Source organism: Catharus ustulatus, chromosome 1 (genome assembly GCF_009819885.2).
Source record: "Catharus ustulatus isolate bCatUst1 chromosome 1, bCatUst1.pri.v2, whole genome shotgun sequence".
Lineage (NCBI taxonomy): Eukaryota > Metazoa > Chordata > Aves > Passeriformes > Turdidae > Catharus > Catharus ustulatus.
The window spans coordinates 125046903-125065506 of record NC_046221.1 but is presented as its reverse complement, the minus strand read 5'-3'; the positions used below and the strand labels follow the sequence as shown (position 1 = coordinate 125065506).

General features: G+C 46.0%; 1 long non-coding RNA gene and 3 other non-coding genes across 4 annotated transcripts; 1 reads left to right on the top strand and 3 right to left on the bottom strand.

The window, feature by feature from the left end:
* The first annotated feature begins 13270 nt into the window (after window positions 1-13270).
* Window positions 13271-13343, top strand: TRNAR-ACG. Its single transcript has one exon. It is a non-coding gene; the product is annotated as a tRNA-Arg (tRNA).
* A 357-nt stretch (window positions 13344-13700) lies between these two features.
* LOC117000942 lies at window positions 13701-18568 on the bottom strand. Its single transcript, XR_004418879.1, has 3 exons — window positions 18469-18568; window positions 15573-15711; window positions 13701-13778 (listed from the first exon to the last, which is right to left on the bottom strand). It is a non-coding gene; the product is annotated as an uncharacterized LOC117000942 (long non-coding RNA).
* Window positions 16594-16684, bottom strand: TRNAY-GUA. The gene is given in 2 exon segments: window positions 16594-16629; window positions 16648-16684. It is a non-coding gene; the product is annotated as a tRNA-Tyr (tRNA).
* On the bottom strand, window positions 18444-18516 carry TRNAR-ACG. The gene has a single exon. It is a non-coding gene; the product is annotated as a tRNA-Arg (tRNA).
* Window positions 18569-18604: the final 36 nt, after the last annotated feature.

The following is an 18604-nucleotide window of genomic DNA, read 5'->3' as shown; positions in this document are numbered from 1 at the left end:
CCCTTGAGGAGTTGTGGGAGTGATAAGCAAAGGCCATCTGCTCCCTTTCCTTATCTTTGCTGGTCAATGGAGAGTGAAGGGCTTGCCCAGCCTGTGCAGCCTAACAGGCATTCTGTCGTGAGCCAGCGGCCGTGGCCACAAGAGGCAGGATGTCATTTTACCTATGTATCCTACCTTTCCAAGGTGTGAAGTACATGTGGTTACTGGAGAAGACAAGCTGCTCTGGAGCTTGAACACTTCGGGATGTAAACATCTCACTACCTTGAAAACCAGACAAACAAAACTGCCTGCCTATAACTGTGCTTAAGTTTGTTCTGGTAAGATTTTGGTCTTAGAACCTGTAAAACTCCAACATGACTATTTGTGCCATTAACTCCATGGGCAGGTTAAATATGCATGAAAAACATTTTTTAAATTTCCTAATGAGAAAAAAACCCAGAAGAAATACAGTGTGAAAGGCTTTAATTTGTGCTGCTAGAGAACAGGTACTAATTGTATATGCTCTCTCTCCGATAGTTTAATTCAAATATATTTTAGTTTTGGGCACTGCTGTGTTTATATCTGTTTATTAGACACTGATATCCCTTTTAACTTGGCACTTGTTCCAGAGTTATTTTTAAAATGACAATTTCCCAGATAATTTGTGACATGTGATGCCTGATCTTAAGGGAAAGCCATCTGTGCTTCTACTTGCCAATAATTTATCACACAACTGTACAAGCAATAAATATCCTCAAATTTAAGCCAAAGTCTCTCCATTACTGTATAAAATCACTTTGCCACCATAATGTACATGTAATCAGAATATTTTCTTCTCTTTTACAATACTTTCTCAGTTTGGTGTCTTGTAGAAGCCTTCAACATTTATTCTGCCTTATGACTGTATAGGGCTTGAATCTGAAAAATGCAGCAGAGCAGCTGAGTGTGTGGCCTAGGCATCCAGGGGCAGACCCCAGTTCTAGGGCAGGGCCCTCAGTCAGCATGCAACACCAGTCTGGAAACTGTGCACTTCAGGAAAATATAAAAGGGAAGGTTTTCATGGATTTCTGCATGAAAATGAAAACTATTCTCTACATACAATTGTAATAAATAACATTAAATTAAATGTATTATTGACTATTTAATTTTCAATGCCTCACATGCTTCTTAAGTGTTTGAGTGAACTCCTGTACTTATTTGCAGCACACCAAGCTGGAAATTCCCCTGTGTAAACTTACACACATTTGTCAGCAGTCCCATAGCCACAAATCGATTTTTCTAAGTCTTGCATTCATGGGAAATTAGTCATAGCTTAGTTAAACCCACTTAAAATCACACCTTTGCTTCAACTGCCTGGTGTGGACAAGAGCCTGCAGTCCAGTGGGAGAAGCTGCTGCAGCAGCTGAGCTGCGGACAGCTGGGGCTTTTGGCAGGGCTGGCAGGGAGCCTTCCCTGGCAGCAACAAGAAAATATTTCTCTTCTTTCCCCCCCCCTCCAAAGCTGGGTCAGAGGTGACTCGTGCATCTGGAGGAATCTGCGTGCCTCATTTCTGCACTCCTAACTTTGAGTCAGCTGCCCCTTGCACAGCAAAACCTGCTTTGATGAGGGGGTCTGAATTAGATGAGGAAAGTCATCCTCATCTGTTAGGGCAGGAGCTTCCACCTTACTGCACAGGCAGAAACAGAGAAATTCTGGGAAAAGCTGAAGGCTAGAAATGTCAGCACACAGAAACATCATATGCTGATGCAGGGTATGCAGAAAAAGCCGTGCTGACCCTTTGGAGAATGAACTGAGGCACCGCTCAGAGGGTAATGCGCCTCTGGGATGTGGTTCTGATGACTTTATACCTACCCATGGTAAACCCCAGAAGCCTTCTGTTAAGGGGCTGAGCAGAACATCTGATGTATCTGCAGAGGACATCTGGTGGCAGCAAGGTGAGTGTGCTGCCCTTCCTGTGTGCTGAAGCATGCTAACATGGAACAGGTAACAAACAGCACAACCAAAAAAAGGAGTCAACAAAACAAAGATAAACCCACCTTCTGCAACCAGGCCTGAGCTGAAATATTTTTCCAGCAGGAACATGTAGTCCAGACATGTGAAAGTTTAGTACGGGTTTTTCTGACAAGGTATTATCAACCACAGCAATAAATTATAGGTAAAGAAATGCAGAGGCTTGACCACTTGCAAAGGCAGGATGAGAAGTGCCAGGAGAGTCACACATTGTATGACCACTCTGCAAGGAGGAAGAGAAGAGCCAAGACACTGAGGAGAAACAGGAAGATCCTGCTCTGGTCTTCAGCAGGGACTACTTAGGATAAGGTTCAAAGAACTCACACTGAGAAAGAGCCTGGCAGCTCCTGTCTCTGCCTGGCAGCCTCGCGCCCCTCCTCTTCCTCCCCTTCCACTCCTGCAGGGGAAGACCACCAGCACACACAGCAGTCTGCCTCTGAAGAGTCACCAAGTCAAGCCATCTCTCAAGGGACAAACAAAGGGCAAGAGAACTTGCTTTAACACTCCTCCTGGACAGAAAATCTGGATGTCTGCCAGCCATCACCAAGAAGAAATAATTTTATTTTCAGTAATGCTTGTCTGGGAGTGTTACCTGGCTTTGTTGACATAATCAGAACACCAAATATAGGCTTTTACAGACATTACTGCTACCGCCTCTATTTTGCAGCTGAATAACATCTTGTGGCCTGTGAACTGATGGCCTGGAACCTGGAAAGCTGGCTGCAAAGCAATGGGTTTAGGAGAGGGATTTGGAGGAGGAAGGAGAGGTTGAGTTACGTCCAGGTTCAGCTTTCAATGCCATAATGACATCTCTGGGTTTTGCATTCAAAGAATTCCCCTCTGCAACCTCTTATCTTGTTCCAGAGTTGTGAAGCTCTTGTGTGTCAGTCAGAAAATCAGCCCTGTGGCTCTCTTGCATGACTGGAAAACAAAGAGAAAAAGAATATTTTGGCCAGAGGATGCTGTCAAAAATATGGTCCCACATGACTTGCCTCCCCAACGAGCCTGCAGAGACAAAGCACACTCTGGCAAGAGCAGGCTCCTTGTCCAGGCATCCTGTCTTGGACATGGTGGGTGGTGAGAAGCATCCCAGTCCATGGGGTGACAGTGCCTTGGCCTGCTGCCAGCCCACCTTCTGGCTGTCCTGGGGGGTGAGCAAGCACCTCACACCCAGCCCAGGAGTGGGCAGACCTCTACACTGGCAGCTGCCTAAAGCAGATGGGAGCTGCCCATCATTCCCTGGGAAGGGATCAACACCCACCCCCACCCCACTGTCTCCAGCAGCTCCCCACACTGCTGAGGCTGGTGGGACTCACCTGCAGGCTTCCCACAACAGCCCAGCTGCTGGAAGAGGACAGAGCTGGGTGGTGCTTGAGCAATGCAACATTCTAACAAAAATGAGGTTGCCATCTCCAATTCTGCTCTCTCAAATGTGAGACTTAGGGCAAAATGATGATGTATCCTTCCCCTCTTCCCATACTGCTAACTCTGTTTGTTGTTCTGGCTGAGAAGATTTGCACTTTTAGCCAGCCATCCCTCGGGAAGGCTAGGGGAGGTACTCCATCAATCTCACCTTTGTCTGTGTCCATTTACCCTGCAGTGAACAGTCCCTCAGGAGCAAGTGGCAAGCATCCACCTACATGCCAGCATGTTGCAGAGACTCAGATTTCACTTGCATTGGCAACAACTTACTGAGCCGACAAGCTAGCTATAAGATGAAGCCCTCCTACCTTTACAAGTGCAAACTGCAAATTATATTTTGCATTTTATGATTTTATTGTGATCGATATACACTCCATGATAAATACTGAGACTACCCTAGTGTGTGACTCAATTTATGCAGCCAAAGAGAGCCTTTGCAACAGAGACAAGTGCTTTCAAAAACAGTTGCCTTTTGAGACTGACATTTTTTCCACTCAACACATATATATATATTTGTCTTTGTGTACCTCGTATGTGATGACAGGCCATATGCGGTCAGTATTTGGAGACCTTCTAAAAACAGTCTGAGGGCTGGTTTCAGATCTCCAGGAAAACAAAGACCAGCACAGGAGAGAATGACATCTTTAGAAAGTTTCTTTTGCACATATGAAATCACGGCAGAAGAGGAAAGCTCAAAGCATTTCCAAGGGTGAGTCACTGAGAGCACATCAAATGTATGGGACAAGCTACAAAGACCAGACAGAGGGAGCATGTCTGCTCTTTGCTTTTTAATAGAGGATGGACACTGCCCTGAGCTGAACTGTGCTCAAAAGCAGCCTTCACTGGGCTTATCCATGCTCAAGGACCTTCCACAGTTTGCAGAAAACTGGGAGAAACATGGGATAAAAGGGCAAATGAATTAGATAATAACTTCTGTTCCAAATTAATAAGTGGTACTGACATAAATTATAGCAGGCAAACCTCAGAGATTTGGATTAAAAGACTGTGGAACAGTGAGAGTCTGTGGACAAACTGCATCAAGGACTCATCCCTGGATGCTGCTGTGGTTCTGCCATCATCGTGACACCAAGACATGAGGGCACTACCCCATCTGTCTGCCTGGGAGAAAAGATTCTTTAGCTTCCTTTTGCCAGCATGAATCAGCCACCCAGCTTTAGGGGACACAGGGAAACAGCAAGCCAGCATGAATCAGCCACCCAGCTTTAGGGGACACAGTGAAAAAAAGCCCTCCTGAAAGAAAGTCCTGGTTTCCTCAGAGTCCTCAAGATTAGTATGAGAAATGGTGGTCCGGCCGTACCCTTCAGGCAGGTGGGGTGACCCTGCAAGGTGATTAACATGAGGCATTTATCACTTTCCTTGCAGTTATCTGTATTGTCTAAAGTCTCAAAATCAGTGAACCTGAAAAGACTGGATGTAGGGTAACAAACATGAGATGAACTGTTCAGCACCTCCCCAAGGCACGTGCAACTTTACAAACCTGGAGATTCCCAAACCCTTATTCCCTCCACACATCACTGCTAGAAAGAGATCCATATTTCACGGCCAAGGCATAAAAGTATGTCCAAAGAACTGGAGGAAGTATTGCATGTGAGAAAGGAATAGCACTGCACTACTGTCTACCTAAAAATAGGTTCTTTCCAGGGCTAGGGACAAGTTTCACAGATAACAGGAACAGGCTTGCTTTTCCACACCCCCAAACATACTCTTCAGTGAAAACGAGATGTGAAGGAAGAAAGGATATAAGTAAAACAAAAGCAGTTAGAAAAAAGGGAGAGCACACCAGTTAGAAAAATAGGAAAATCCCACTTCCTTTTGAAGAGTAAGCAACCAAGTATTTTACTATTTTAACACAACTCTCTTCTTTCCAAATGCACCCCTGACCCTTTCCCCTCTACTTTGCTATCACAGCATCCCATGAGAGCCTGCTTGTAAGTTATGGCTTGCTGTCTTCCCTGCTAGCAGAAAGGTAGGAATGGTGAATTCTCCCCAGGTACCTTCATTTTGTGGAATAGCAGGGATGTCTTATTCTGGAATGCAGGAGCTGGTGCTGTGACAGTGGAAAGGAACAGAGATGGCACAGCATGGGCAGTGCTAGAGGGCCTGCTAAGCATACCAGAATGTAAGGAAAAGGGTATTACAGAGCTTCAACAACAGTAATTTGACTGGGTGACAGATTTGTTTTCTGCTCTGGATTTAACAGGCCATAACACCCCAAACCCCACTGCTGCAGCCCCAGCTCTGTCAGTAGGAAAGGACAGTGATGTTCAGTAGAGAGGGATTTGTGTTTCACAGAACAGATCCAGCTCAGGCTTCCCAGCTGGCATCAGCTCATCACTTCACAGGGATACAGCCCTGTACCAGTGTCAGGTTTCTCCCTAGCCTTGGTCTGCTTGACATAAGCCACTCTTGATGCTATTTCAGTATGCTTTCCATTGCTCAGCTGGCAGAGCAGAGAACTGCGGAATTTTTTTTTTTTCCCAGGACAATGTTCAGGTCCATAGTTCAAAGGAGAGTCTGATTTTAAGTTTGTACTCAGCACAAACTTTACACCACATCAGAGACTTGCTGAGACTCTGTCCCAGCTCCCCAGGATGGTCAGGTTATGCTCTCATGCACCTGCATCTTGAGGGTCATTCTTTCAAGACAGAATAGAGATTCAGTGCTTGAAGATAAAGGGTCAAATATTTCCATATTACAGCTAAAGAAAAATATTGTGTGTGGGGGCAGGAAGGTTTTCACACAGTAAGTAGCTACCAGAATCAGGGAAGTATCTGTTTATCAAGTGGCTGGTGTCAGAGGTAACAAATGTTCTTAGGTTTTGGGTTTTTTTTTTTTAATTCTTCTGTTTTCCTTTTGTTTCCTTTTGCTATATGCCCTGGATATGATTACAAGGCATATAGCACAGCCAGCATGAGTGCTCATTCCTGAATACCAATGCCTTTTTTTGTTTTTTGAAAGTCAGATAAGAAGAGAAAGTTTCCCTTTTGGCCATTTTCCAGTCAGGTTCTTTCACCCACTCCTTCACATGAGATTTTTGTGAGCATAGGGGAGCACAGCACTTGAGAGAGTGATGCAGGCATTTGCAAGGAAAACAACGGGAAAAGCCTTCAAGCCAGGCACTTTTAGCTGCGATCAGGAATGCCATCCACTGTGACATTGTGTTCATTGTACCAAGCAGCAGTTTATTGCATTAACGTCCTTTTGAATTATCACTTCAGGAAGCATTTCAAGCACGTCGGCCCATGTCCACACACGTGGTGTTGCATCACCCTCTCTGCACACCAGGCTGCTCCCTAGGAGTCAGCCCTTCTGATTCTGCCAGATTTTAGGGAATGCAAGGGAAGAAAGGGTGCACAGCAAGTCTTTTCACCATAGAATAACTCAGATTTTGTGTGTCTCCTAAAAGAGGGAACAGAGGGGACAGCTTTGCAGTAAGATTTGTGTTTTGCCTGTGCTGACTAAGGATGCACATCTCTCACTACAGAGTTTTACCCTCTGCAGTCAGGATTGGGCAATATGCACCAATAGTTCATGGCAATAGACAGCACCATAATAGTCTGATACGATGATCTAGGTGGAAGACGAAGAGTTGGAGCTGGCTGTCTTCCTCTCCTTCCAAAATTCTCCCCCTGATGCAGCCAACAGAGCTTGTCATCAGCCTGGAGGGTGACCCCCTATCACCCCAGCCATCAGCACTGAGGGAGGCTGCTCCAGCATTGGATATAAGGGAAGGTGTGCTGCTGTGAGCTGATAGTGCTTCTTTGTCCCACCACTGTGGTCAAGAAGCTGGCAAAACAGGACACCACTGACCCCATATCCCCTGTCACTGCCACCCTTTGAATCAGGAGAAGAAAAGTGGGGGAGAGAACAGGCATATCTGCAGGGCATGGGGAGGACTGGGATGTGGTGGCAAAGCAGAGCATAGGACCAGTATCAGAGCTGCTGTGCACTTCCATTGTCACAGCGTTTAGAGCTGCATTGCTAATGGAGCCTGCAAACAAGGAGAGTTTCTGATGGATCTGCTTATTGCAAGTTCTGATTCCTCGTGTCACTTGTGTGGCTCTTTTTACCCTGCTGTGGGGTCAGCTCCCTTCATCTCTATCCTGTTGTAGGTGTGCAGACAATCTTACTTCAGATAATCCTTAGGTGAGAGGTTACAAGCTGGAGCAGTACAGGGCCTTGTGCTGATGCTTCGGATGATTCCAAAGTCTGTAATGCAAACATGAGATGGGTGATAATAGATTTATGTAAGAGTAGACTACAAATCACATCTCTTCCAGTTACTCATGTAGTACGGCCTTGGTGCTATTTCCATCCCTAATCAGTGCTATGAAGCACTTCACAACAAGCCAACAGCTTTGCAGCAGCATTGTTTTGTGCAGAAATTTGTATTCAAAGAACCTTTTAGGCTTTGGTTCCCCATATCCCACAGTGATGCATCTGCTACTTGCCATCATAATGCTGGGTCTGGGGCTGCTGCAAGATCCTGCTGGGAGTTTCTCTCAGGACAGCATCTCTCATCTTTTGATAGCTCAGCTCCCAGGGTAGAGGGCTGCAGTGCCTTCCTTAGTCACTGGTTTTAATTACAGCTCAAAGGAGAGGGGATTTTAGCAGGGGGAGGAAGATTCTACTCATCACTAAACTTCTTATTGGACCCCTGACAGACACATTGAAGAACTTCAGGAGTCACACCCAGAGCCTTTGTACCATTCCATGCCAGTGTCCAAAACTGCTTTTGCCAGCAGAGGATGCCTCTGCCATACCTGACCTTCATCAGAGGTACTCACCAGGGGCCTCATTCCTGCAGCCAAAACAGGGCAGGCATGGCTATCACTAACCTTTAGCATTCCAGAGAGCATGGCAAGGAGCCTGACATGAGCTAGGTGACCACAGGATAACAGTTTACTGTCACCTTCAGCTAGCAATGTCAGCAGGCAATCACTAACACTGAAATCCCACTTAATCCAGAAGAGATGAAATAAGAATGGAAATAAAATAATTCATCCATGACAAATCCATTAATATCCATCCAAAATAGATTGTATTTATGAATTATTTTAAGAAATTATACAGGCTCCTATCCTTGCTGGTATAAATTGGCAAGACCTCTTACCCATCATCAGGTATTCAGGTGATATTCCTGAGAAGGGGTGATGCTTCCTTAGAAGCCTCCTCTGCATGTAATATCTCAGGTTGCATTCACTGGGATACTCCTGATATGTCAGGTCTCATAGCTAGTTCCTTAGGCTCCTGGAATGTGTCCAGACTTGATGCTCATTCCCAGAACTGAAGTCATCCATCGTTCCCTTTCAAGGAAGTATGTGTCTTAAATAAGCCAGGTGTCATCCAGTCAGGCAGAAAGAAGATGCCAACTGTCTCATCCTTTCTCTGGTGACTTGTTAACATGGTCCCATGTGAAATGTTCTTTACACCTGACCTCACAAGAGTCATGGAGATGCAAACTGAAAAGCAAGAGCTTCTTGAGGAGCCAATGGGGAGAGCAGGAAGCTCCACCTTTCTTCATCTTGGTGTTCTCATTTTCAGCCTTTCCTTCAGTTTGCAGCTTTCTTAAGGAGGCATGTCCAGAATGTGGGAAGCAGGAGAGCCTCTTGTCTCTGACCTAAGTCTGGTGTTGTCTTCCACTCCTCCCTCCACCCCAAATGCTGTAGGAGCCATGCAGTAGGGCAGAAAGGTGCTGAACCATTTCCTTCCAGTTTAGGGAGGACAGTGTGCTGCCAGCTGGCTAATGGGCATCACCTCTGTGTGGTCCCTGTGTGAGGCCACTTTGTAAGGCTGGCAGGAGAATGTTTGCTGAGGGAAGTGGAAGATGCAAAGAAAAAGGCCTAAGAGGATAAGGAAGGAGACTGTGTGTGCATGCACAGCAGTAAATCCCAGGATGTATGCATTGAACAAGTCCTTTAAAAGTGATTTCTCAAGCCCAGCATAATGCCTCCATCTCTTCTGAGACTTAACAGCACCATAGCAACCTGCTTCCCCTCCTTCTCACATCAACCTTCATCTCCTTTATCTTCTTTCATGAAGGGGTGAACTGTCTGACCCTCTCCCTGAGAAGACAAGTTCCATCAACCAGGGAGCAGCTTGAGCAGGCAGGGACTGCTCTTCTTGCTTCTATTCCCAGCACTAGCTTGAAGCAACACATCCCCTCCAAACCAAGGCTGACTAAGCTCACACAATTTGCTGTATGCCCAACAGAATAATGATAGCAGGCAGGGCAAAGAAGAGATGTTTACATTATTACAGAAGAAAAAAAAAGAGAAAAAGAAAATGGTGGTATTGAGACATCAAGCCAGTGCCTTTCCCATGACAGCACTCAGGCTTAGCACTGGTGCCAAGGTATTGTTCGCTGGCTAGGTAATGCTAAAGGAATGAAATCATTCTTATTTTTGCCAAGAAGAAAGGCCATCCTGTCTCTTGAATAGGGAAGAAATAGGAAGACCTCTATACCAAATTAGTGAAATTTGCAGGATTGGAAGAATTTGGGGTTTTAGCAGAAAATATTTTTAGAACATGAGAAGTGCTTTGTTCCCCCACAAGAAAAAGCTTCTTGGTCAACACAGCCTGAGGCATAAGGTGTGGAGGAAGGTAGGCTGTCTGCTCCTTACTGTATCAGGAAGGCCTGCAGCAAAATGCCGGCATATGAGGGAATAGCCGTGCTGATTTAATCTTCAAAGCCAGTAACTGAAGCCTGGTTTCTCTCATTTCCCCACCTACCTCTTTTATAAGTGTATCTGTCTTGGTAACTGTGAGTATATGTTTTTATTTTCTTTTTGTCTTAACCTGTCTTGCATTAAGTATGATTTCAATGTAATTGGATACTAATGACTTGTTCCTTGCCAAAGGATGTGGTAAATCTCCACGTAGAGCTTGGGGCACCTTACCGGCACTCTGGGTTGCCAGCTTGTTCTCCATTATATCCACAGCATTGTGTGCAAATATCCAAAGCAATGTAGCTTCCTTCAGCTGCAGCCCCCATGCTCTCCCTCAGACAACAGTCAGGCAAGGAGAAGTGTCTTCTAGAAATGTGTTACCCCTTCTCATTTCTAGCTCTTACATGTATTCACTCCCTTATTGGTCCACCAGCCTGAAATCCCAGTTCAGGCTCCAGCTTTCTCCAGGCATTTGGATTATTTGCTACTTGACTAAGGCTTTGTCTCGAACCACTAGTCTTGGTTGCAGCCCTTTCTGTGGTTCATGCAGGGCCCATATCACTGGGTCCTGCTTTCTGAATTGCCAGACACCATGATGCAGCTGTTTTGGAATGCAGTACATGCTGCATTAGGCAAAATGGAGCAGCCATGTTGGCTCAGAGAAATGTTGTTGGAACTACACGGAAATCCAAGAAACTGTCCTTGTCTAACATAATTCTTCATCTCATCACTGCAGGAGGGGTAGCATCCCTGGGATCTCTGAGCTCATACATGGAAGCCCTCTATCCTGCCTGGCCTGGGCATGCAGTGGATCATCTCACTGGCCGCCGACTAGAGTCCAAGACGCCCATGTAGAAAAAGGCACCACCAAACTCTTGTTTGCAATTACACCCTTCCTGTTGTTATACATCCACCACCCATTTGGACATGCTCACCCCCTTGCATTCACTTTGTGGTTTTTCTGGTTACTCAGGGGGAAAATAAAACATTTGCAAGAGAGAAGCTATTTGCAAGTCCTTGCTTATGAAGGATCTGCTCCTCTCAGTTTATCCCCCTGCACCAGCCTGAGGCAGTCAGGAAGAATATGGCCTCATCTTCACAACCCACCTTATTTGCACCTGCACAAAGTAAAGTGAGCAAGGATGAAAATGAAGAGACATTGGAAATAACAGCTCTAAAGTGAGCTGTCTGTGGATGCAGACAGTGGCTCTACCTCCCACCTACTGAACACATTCCTCACTTCTCACTCCTTGCTCCTGCTTTTTCTTCATTGCCTCAGTACAACACTCCTGCAGGCTTCAGTTTGGCAAGAACCTGCAAGAGGCTGAGTTGCCCTAGACAGCAGGATAGGGCAGCCTGGGCCCCTCACTGGCCCTGACTGCAAGATCTGGTCCCCTCATTAGCACCATTTGAGCTAATTCATTTCATTGACCATTGGAAAATTACTCACCCTGTTATCAAGCTGACTTAGGTGCCTGGTACCCACAGACTACTATAGCTAGGACAAGGCAAGCTGTGTACTTGAGAGCAGTGGAGAAGAGGGGAGGAGAAGTGGGACCTCTTTACTTTGGACTAAAGAGCTGCCAAACTGGCTCATCCTCCTTTCAAACTTCATCCTCAACTTCCTTATCATTATCCAGAACGTAACACCTTCAGTACCCCACAAGATAGTCCATGACTTGAAGGGGCACTAGAGCAAGTCAATCCAAAAGCCATCACTTATCACAGTAGTCAGGCAAAATCAGCAAAATCATTGCTGCCAGGAAGGCACAGTAGCAATGCATGTTTGAATAGGGTTGTGGTAATGAATGTCTGACTCCAACAGCTCCCAGCATTTTCCATGGCAGCAGATTGCATTAATCCCATCCTGCTTCTAAGGAATGGAAAAATCGCCATTCACATTCTTTCCCAAGCTCCCTAATGTACAACATGGCTGGTTAACTTTTTGGTTTGGTTTTCATTGGCCTAATGAAACTAGGGCTGAATATGCAGAGATTTTTTTCCAGTATCCTGGCTTTTTCTGGTACAGGCCTGTATACAACAGGCCTGAATGGACAACAGTCATGTCAGAACTCATCAAACAAAGGCTATTATGGGAAAGAAGCTTGCAGCTCACTGACATTAAGTTATTATCAGTGATGGATCAACAAATTTGACTGCCACAAGGTAAGCAAAGGGCTCAGAAAAGCAGGCAGCAAGTGTCAGCAACAGATCCTGAAGCTGAATCAAAAATGTCATAAATCCCTTTCTCTTCTTAGAGAAGCAAAATCTATTTTGCATGTGATTGATGAGTAAAAACTGGAAAACAAGTTCTGTGACCTCATGGCCTTTGTGGAGCATATCAAGTGACTAAGACCACAGGTGCTGAGACACAATTGCCTTTGTGAAGCACCAATGTGATGCTCTGTATGAATTCAGAGGCAAAGACTGTTTGGACAGTTCAAAGAGCATCGTCTCTGGCAGCTGAGCTTCAGGAAAAATTATGGGGTAGAGACCAAGAGTAATTCAGAGGTCAGGACAGGATCCAATGTGCCGACGTGAGCCAGGCATGTTGTAACTGGAGTGGTATCGGTGTGACAGTGGCGTGAGGGCAGTCTGGAAGATGAGGTGCGGATACTGCTGACTGCCTTCAGAGATGCCCTTATCCCTCACAGCAGATCTGCCCTGTGTCAGTTCCAGCCCCGCAGGCCCTGTCTGTCTCATCTGGGGTCCTTGCTGGCCCAGTGAAGTGAAGGCTGCAAGGCTCGTCTGCTACAGAACCATGGAAGCAGCAGATCCTGCCTCCTTCTCCCACCAGCTGGGATTTCTCCTCCAGACACCCGGGGAACAGGCAGGCTCTACCAGCCCAAATGGCTGCTGAGGGCAGGGAGACAACAGGGTTTGAGTGAAGGGGCATGACACATCTGCCAGAATTTGGGAACTGGTTGATACTATGATCTTTTTCCTGTTTTCATTTCAGCATAGATGTTGCAGCAGGTGACACAATGGGACTTCTCAGCTTGCACTTGCAAAGCTCTTCATCATAGTGAAGCAATATCAGATATGGAGCTTGGACGGGGATATTGGGATTTCCACTGAGCACTTGGTGGTGCTGAACATCAGAGGGGACGACCCCCGGGTCCCTGTGGGAGGGTACACCACCACCCTCGTGCAAGCGCCGGAACAGCTGGGGGCCAGTGGCGCAATGGATAACGCGTCTGACTACGGATCAGAAGATTGTAGGTTCGACTCCTACCTGGCTCGATCTTTTCAGTTTTTACACTCCCTCTCGCTTTCCTAACCCTGGTTTCCCCGAGGTCCCCACCCACCCCTGTGCGTAGGTGGAGGGAAAAGCGGGAAGCTTGAGTAATTTAAAAAAAAAAAAAAGACAACCAAAAACAACCAAACAACAAAGCGGTTCATAAGCTGGAGTTGTCGACTTGTGTTCCTTTATGTTTACACTCATACATCCCACTCAGCATCCTTGGGAGTTTTCAACTGGGTCAACTCCACCACCAAAGAGATAAATTTTTAAAAAGATTTTATTACATGGATCTTTCCCAACCCCACTGGGAACTTCCAATAGTCAAGTCTATTCCCAGCACCTTCCAGTCGTCCAATGTCACACTCCAGCTTGGCTGACCCAGGAGGATGCTCATTTATTCAACTCCTCCTGATGAAACAGGACAGGGGAATGTCCTGAAGAGATAAAAATCATGTCTAAGTGCCCAGGATGAGAGAGCTGCTGACAGCTGAGTGATAGCTGGGTGACCCTGAAATCCCACTTAGTTCAGGTAGAACTAAGAAGAGAAGGTACAAAAAGAAGCATGTGTTTACAATATTCAAAATAAATACAAAGAGTACCTCAGTAAAGGAATAATAAAGTTTCAGGTACTAACAAAATCAGGAAAGTGCTCTCTTGTTTCCAGTGGATTCCCACCTTTGTGATCAGCAGAACATCTTGTCTATGCATGTGCCACGTATCTCACACTGCATCCATCAGGAAGCACCTTGTTGTGCAGGAACATTTTCACCATCTCTCCTTTGAAATCCTTCAGGCAAACTGAAATATTTTACCCTCATACTCCCATTAGATTTATTTTGTTTTCCCTTTCTCAGGTTTTGTTTGAAATACTAACAAATCTTTTCTTACAAGACAGGACCTGAAAATTTCCTTTCTGTTGCAGCAGATGTTCCCCCTGTATTCATCAGGCTATTTAAAAATCCCTCATCCCTTGTTTGCCTGAAGTCTCCTACTCTGGTAACCAACCTAGTGTATCAGAGTGAAATGTTGTATGATTGGGGTTTTTATAATCTCTGGCACATTTCATTATTAAGTGACACAAGTGATTGCATAGACTGTACACACAGAGCTTGTCATTGGCCCTTGCTGAAGACCAGATACAAAAATAATTATGCACTTGCAGGTGGCTGTCACTACTAACTTGGACCTAAATGAAATATTTCAAAAGTTACACTATTAAGCAAGCACTGAACAGTTTGCTACTGTAGTGAAAAACATTTAGTACCTTTAGATCCATGAACATGTCCTAGAAGAATGGGAAACTGAGCCAAACAGCCACATGAATGAAACAGGCCATAGGTCAAGAGGCAGAATATTTGCTTAGCATAAACTAAGTTCTGAAACCAGGACATTTTGTGAGGGTTTTGTTTGTTTTATTGTTTTTTGGTTTTGTTTGTTTGTTTTTGTTTTTTCTTTCCTGGCTTTCATTCTCCCTCAGGTGTATTACACTCTTACACAGAAATGCATGCATGTCAATTCTTTCCGAGTGGGTGGGAGAGAAAAATATCTCAGAGATGGAGACAGAAGGAAAAAGGAGATGATCCCTTCTCTTGAAGTAAGTGTGTGTGTGCTTTTATTTTGTGAGCTATCCTTTAGTAGTGAAAAGAGCTGCCACTTAATCAGTGAAGAGGAGCAAAGGAGTTTATATAGAAAGGAAGGAATCTTGGGAACAAAATGAATCTTTGGGCCTAGATAGAGTCCGTGCCCTGTCCCACACCAGGGAATGGCACAGGGGTGTGCTTTTGTGGATTCAGATTTGACTGCTAGTGAGTACCAACTTGTGTGGATAACAGACACCTAAGGAAATGGATGTCTATCCTCAGTTTGTGCTCACTGAGATGCCTTTGTTCCCTAAAAGGCAGGTTTTTATGCCTGGGCTCCTCATGGGACAGTTCCTGAGAGGGATACACTGCATTATGCTGGAAGAGAAGGGAGAAAAGGGTGTTGTTGCTGTCTCTGTGTGTGTCCATACACACATAAACATACTGATTAATAAAGAGGTATCTGGGCCCAGGAATGTAGTGCACAAAGAGAAGCAGTGTGCAGATCTGACTCCTGCTGAGTTTCATGAATCTGTTTCCCTGCTGATAATCTCGCTTGTACTATATTCCCACAGAGAGTGGGTCTTCCTTGCTCTCACATCTGAAATCTACCCTAGAGAAACACTCCCACACAGAAAGAAGACTCACTAGGGGTTCTGTTGAAGGAGAAAACTTCACTTCCATTCTCCCCCTGCTATGCAGACAGATTTGGACACTTTCAGACACGTTCACTCTCTCCAAGCCAGGAGCTGTTGCCAAGCATGTTTTTCTGCACCCCATGTAGCACCTGTAATGGAAAAGAAGACTTGAAGGAAAAATGAAACAATAGAACACAGGAGAGAAAAAAGCAGAATATGAGTGCTGGTTCTCTTATCAACTATGTCCTAAGCAAGCCCATGTTGGTCTGCATTAAACCCTTTCTGTGTAAGGACCTCTATGACTCCTCTCCCTCTGCTCCACATTCTGCTAGAACATCCCATGTCACCCTTTTTGGTACATCCAAAGGACCAAACATCACATTTGGAAAGAAGACCAACAAAACTACAAACACGTAGCAGAATGCCAAATATATGTTATTAAATTGAGAGAGGATCTCAGAGGTGGGTGCCATGAGGATGGTGCCAAACTCTTTTCAGCAGTGCCCAGTGACAGGACAAGGAGCAATGGCCATAAACTAAAGCACCAGAAATTCCAGCTTAGCATGAGGAAAAACTTCCTTACATCGAGGGTGGCAGAGCACTGCAACAGGTTGCCCAGGGAGGCAATGGAATCTCAAAACTCACTTGGACACACTCCTGTGTAAACTGCTCTAGGTGACTCTACCTTTCCAGAGGTCCCATCCAATCCTAACAATTCCGTGATTATAATATATTATTTATTAAATCTAATTAAATAATAATTAATTATAGTTTTATTAAACATAATAACATTATTATTAAAAACAGCAAAGCACTACCAAAAGCATTGGTGCAATATGCATTTCAGTATTTACTGCAGGGCTGCCACCTCTTTGTGGAATTCTCTTTTTTTGCTTCCCCTCAGGAGAAAAAAGAAAAAGAAAAAGGAAAGTGAATTGCTTGTGTATATCGCGTGTTTGCAAATGGCTCTAGGAGTGTCTTCCTGAGCGGCAGCGAAGCCGCGCTCCAGTCGCAGAAAAAAAACAAGCGTCTCCTTCGAGCCGGAATCGAACCAGCGACCTAAGGATTCCCGCGGGGCGCAGCCTCTACAGTCCTCCGCTCTACCAGCTGAGCTATCGAAGGGACACGGCCGCCGCCCCCCAGCGGCCGCACAAGGCGCCGCCCCGCCCCGCTCCCGCCAGCGCCGGCCCTCATGGGCGCCAGGGGCGGGAGGAGGCTCTGGGGAGCGGGCAGCGGGCAGCGGCCGGGGCTGGTGAAGTGTGGAGACAATGGTGAAATGGCTAGCGGTGAAATGCCCAACTCCTCCAACTTTAAATCCGGAGACTGCACGTTCGACTTCTGCCTGAGCCCTGTATATTTTAGCTCAGCTGAGCGTCGCGGAACGAAGGCAAGGCCCTTCACAGCAACACGCACACATCGCTTCCAAGTGTTAGCAGCACTCGTGAGCTGCCGCAGTTATTTATTCACACCGCGGTGAATCGCTTCTTTTGGGACATTTGAATCCACACTCAGCACAGGAAAGACATGGAGCTGACAGGGCAGGTCCAGAGGAGGGACACAAAGTGATCAGAGGGTAGAGACAACTCTGTGCAGTCAGGCTGAGAGAATCTCGGTTGTTCAGCCTAGACACGGCTCCCGGGAGACCTCAGGGCACTTTCCTGTTCCTAAAGGAGTTCTAACAGAGCTGGAGAAGGACTTTTCCATGGGCATGTAGTAACAGGACGAGGGGTAGTAGTTTTAAACTGAAAGAGGGTGGGCTCAGACTGGATATAAGGAAGAAATCTTTTACAGTGGGGTTCATGAAACACTGGCAGATGTGGTGAATGCCCCCTCCCTGACAACATCCAAGGTCTGGGCCTCTGAGCAACCTGACTGAGCTGTAGATATGCAGTGTCCCTGCTCACTGCAGGAAGGTTGGGAGTAGGGGACCTTTAAGGGGCCCTTTAACCCAAACCATTCCATGATTCAGTAACTGGTTACTCTGAAGCGATGGTGTGCTCCCTAATCACTGCGAATGCCTTCCTCACCTCTCCCGCCTGCAAGCTCTTTATACACTGCACAGCCTGTACATAAATGAAAAATATTTGGGTTTTGTTGCAAAATCAGAAACTTTTCATGCAACAAGGATATTATTGCGCTTCTGAAGACTAAGGGATATTTAGAATGTAAACAACACTCCTAATCACAGCAGCATTGCTTGCTGCCTTCAGCGACCTCCTGGTTGTTTTCTTTGTTGCCATCTGTGGGAGTTACCAGCGTCAGGCCAGCGTGGAGTACACTGCTCCTCTCCAGGGCCACAAGGTTTCCTCCCTGTGTAATGTAAAGGTATGTTCATCAGGTTAATTTGGGGGGAAATAAATCGAAAAATTTAAGGCTACAGTGATGTTTTGCTTTGGGAAATACAGCTCTACCAGGCAGACAGATGGGGTTAAACCACAGAATCATAGAATTTTAAGGGGTTGGAAGGGACCTTACAGATCATTTGGTCCTAACCCACCCATCAGGGACAGGGACACCTCCTGTGGGGACATGCTTGCCTTGCTCAGGCTTTATCAGACCTTGCTCCTGCCTGGTCCGGAACACTGCCAGAGCTGGGACCCCCACAACCTCCCTGGGAAACCTGCTGCAGCATCTCACCAGCCTGACAGCAAAGAATTTCTTCCTAATCTCTAATCTAAATTTCCCCTTCATTCTGTACCTGTTACTCCTTGTCCTGTCACTGCAGTTCCTGACGAAGTCAGGATGATGAGATCAGATGGGAAAAAGAAGAGGAAAGAAAAGAGAAAAAAAAGAAGAGGAGTTAAGAGGCCAGAATGGTGAGATGAGATGGAAAACCGTGCCGCCTGCAACGCGCGAAATCGGAAGGGAGAAAAAACAAATGCGAGCCAGGCAGGAGTCGAACCTACAATCTTCTGATCCGTAGTCAGACGCGTTATCCATTGCGCCACTGGCCCTGCACGGTTTCACTCCCTCCCCGCTGTTGTCTATACCCGAGAGCGAGGGCGCGGCGAGCTCGCCCCTCACGCCCCTCACGGACCCGGC